This window comes from Cebus imitator, unplaced genomic scaffold, assembly GCF_001604975.1.
Source record: "Cebus imitator isolate Cc_AM_T3 unplaced genomic scaffold, Cebus_imitator-1.0 Scaffold444, whole genome shotgun sequence".
Lineage (NCBI taxonomy): Eukaryota > Metazoa > Chordata > Mammalia > Primates > Cebidae > Cebus > Cebus imitator.
In genome coordinates this window covers 512,627-516,035 of record NW_016107759.1, presented here as the reverse complement: position 1 = coordinate 516,035, position 3,409 = coordinate 512,627, and the positions used below count along the sequence as shown (strand labels likewise).

The window sequence follows — 3,409 nt, the reverse complement described above, 5'->3', positions numbered from 1 at the left end:
AAAAAAAAAAAAAAAAAATACAAGCTAAAACTACGCTGATATGCCATTCTTCTTGTATCAGGTTGGCAATACTTTTCTGGAGGACAATTTGGTGATGGAAAACATTTTCTTAAATGCTTTAAAACCTACATATCCATTCCCCCAGCAATTCCGTTTTTAAAATTTAAACCTAAGAAAATAATAAATTGTGCAGGAAGATTCAAAAAAAAAAAAAAGCTCAAAAAAAAAAAAAAAAAAAAAAAAAAAGGAAAAACCTAAAATATCAAAGATCAATAGTCAAATTCTATCATATTCATAAAGCAGAAAAGCTATTAGCCATGAAGATCATGCTACAGGGCCGGGCATGGTAATCCCAGCACTTTGGGAAGCTAACATGGGCAGATCATTCGAGGTTGGGAGTTTGCTACCTACCTGGCTAACATGGTGAAAACCCACCTCTACTAAAGTACAAAAATTTGGCCAGGTGTGGTAGCTCACTCCTGTAATCCCGGCACTCTGGGAAGCTGAGGCGGGTGGATCATGAGGTCAGGATTTCAAGACCAGCCTGGCCAAGATGGTGAAAGCCATCTCTACTAAAAATACAAAAACTAGCCAGACACGGTGGTGGGTGCCTGTAATCCCAGCTACTCGGGAGGCTGAGGCAGGAGAATAACTTGAACCCGGAGGCTGAGGTTGTGGCAGTGAGCTGAGATGGCGCCACTGCACTCCACCCAGGCCAAACAGGGAGACTCTGTCTCAACACCACCACCACCACCACCAACAGAATCACGCTGCAGAAGCAGATGTACTGATGTTGAGGTGGTAACAATACGTTGACTTAATCTAGGTTAAAACTGCTAGTCAATTATGACTCTGGTTTTAACTGTCCTATACAAAGAAAAATGTAAAAGCTAGAGGGCCGAAAAATTCACGGTACTGGATGGGATTTTTATTTTCTCTTTTATTTGCATATTTTTATTTTAAGTGTGCATGATCGGTGACTTTTCCTTCCAAGCTTCTTGCTTTCACTTTAAAGGCGCTCACAAACCAATGAGAGCAGGTTCTTGATTCATTTGTTCCAAATGCCAAGACTCCTCCTGCTCGGTATTTCTTAGTCTGCAAGAGAGCCAAGTGCTCCTCAGTGCTGACGAAGCCTCACAAACTGCTATTTCTCTTAAAACGCATCACAAGGCAGGCTTCCTGAAGGGGGTTCTTAAAAATTAAATCACCAGAAGGGAGTGTTCTGATGGCTTTTTCTCTTCTTACCAGACAGAATAAGCCATGCTGACAGGGATGCACTTTCTCATAAAAGGGCTTTTCATTTCTAACAGCAAAAACCTCAGCCTTGTTTTTCTTGGATTTTAGTAAAGTAAACCAACCCACCCAACAATGGAATGAAATAAAACTTTGTAAACAAGTGTGAAAAAAAATACAGGGCGAGAGTGGTGGAAGAAGAAATGAAGAAACATTTGCAGAGATAACTGCTCTAGCACAGAGTCTGCTCTGATTCTCAGGAGAATCACTCCTAAAAAGAAAGACCTGCTCTCTTTCTTGTTCAAAGGTCATCCACTAAAGCAGCAGGGTGAAACTCCAGCTCCTGCCCACGGAGACACAAAATACCTTCTGCAGATCACATCTCTGTGCTTTGGGACAACTCGGCAGATACTGCCTCTACGTCAGAAAAAAGCAGCATGACACAGAAAAGCAATTCACGCCTGCCTGACCGCCTCGGATTGCTGCCTCAGAAGTAGAGAGCCATGGAAGCATGCAGACACCAGGAATGGCAGCCCAGGTGGGCAGGAGGAAGAGCAGACAGGTGACCTAGCGCACTCCTGGTTGGCCACTGCAGCTCCTTCTGAAATAGCCACCCCCTTAACAAGGGTTCTAATAGCCATCCAGGATGAACGAAAAGACCTCAGTTGAACTTGTAACTCCAACTACCATCCCCAAAATCCCCCAAGACACTCACCATGGGAACAGTAATGCCATTTCAAAGACCGGCACCATAAGCTGGGTGCAGTGGCATGGCCAGGAGTCCCAGTTACTTGGGAAGCTGAGGCAGGAGGGCTGCCGAGGAGCTGGAGGCTGCAGTGACTGTGACGGAGTCTGTAAACAGCCACTGCGCTCCAGACTGGGCAACACTGTGAGACCCTGTCTCTTAAAAAAACAGCATGATTAGAGAATGTCATAGTTCAAGAGTTGTGGAATTCCTTCTCTAGGAAGACAAATCAAAAGTACATGGCATGACAGAGTATCAGTCACTCAAGTGCTGTTATTCTGTCACAGAAGGAAGGATGCCTGGTGTGGGAACACAAATGCGTGTTTGCTGGATGGCCAAAAAAGGAGCAGCACGGGGTGGGAGGCTCCAGCCGGGGGCAGCTGGCACCGACTCCAGGCTAGTCCCTGTGCACAGGAGGGTTCATGTGTGTGAAATCAATGAACAGAGGAAACGAGAGTACCTGGCATAGCGATTATTTTATTACTGTAATAAGATATTTCAAATAATTAATTGTCATCACTGCTCTATACCAATCAATCTTTGGTTTATTAATCAAATAATTAATTGTCATCACTGGTTTAAACCAACCAATCAATCAATCATCACTGGTCAAACCAATCAATCTTTGAATCAATCAGCAGGACTTACTGGAGAGTGACACAGAGGGGAAAACACCCACTGTGAGAACATGCCAGCATGCCAACAATGACAGGAAGAACTCAGGTCCCCTGCTATGCACACCTGTAGTATGTGTCTGTTTAATTATGGACACACATAACTTAGGGATCAGGAACATGAGGCTACTGAGTGACTGGGAATACCAGGTTATTGAGTGCTCAGGAACAGTCTTGAAGAAAAATAAAACCAGGCATGACAACTAACACCTGTAATCCCAGCTACTCAGGGGGCAGAGGCAGGAGAATCACTTGAATCCAGGAAGCAGAGGTTGCAGGGAGCTGAGATCGCACCACTGCAGTCCAGCCTCAGGGACACAGCGAGACACTGTCTAATGGGGAAAAAAAAAAAAAGGCTTGATGCAGTGCTAATGCCTGTAATCCCAGCACTTTGGGAAGCCGAAGTGGGCAGATCACGAGGTCCAAAGTTCGATACCAGTCTGGCCAACATAGTGAAACCCCGTCTCTACTGAAAATACGATAGATTAGCCGGGTGTGGTGGTATGTGCCTCCAATCCCAGCTACTCAGGAGGCTAAAGCAGGAGATTTGCATGAACCCAGCAAACAGAGGTTGCAGGAAGCCAAGATCGCACCACCGCACTCCAGCCTGGGTGACAGTGCAAGAGTCCATCTCAAAAAAAAAAGAGCCGGGCGCGGTGGCTCAAGCCTGTAATCCCAGCACTTTGGGAGGCCGAGGTGGGTGGATCACAAGGTCAAGAGATCGAGACCATCCTGGTCAACATGGTGAAACCCCGTC

General features: G+C 45.5%; 1 protein-coding gene across 2 annotated transcripts in view; it reads right to left on the bottom strand.

Moving 5' to 3' along the window:
• RAB11FIP3 (RAB11 family interacting protein 3) overlaps nt 1-3,409 on the bottom strand; it is a 113,103-nt gene that overhangs the window by 81,517 nt on the left and 28,177 nt on the right. The gene's annotated exons all lie outside the window — the stretch shown is intronic.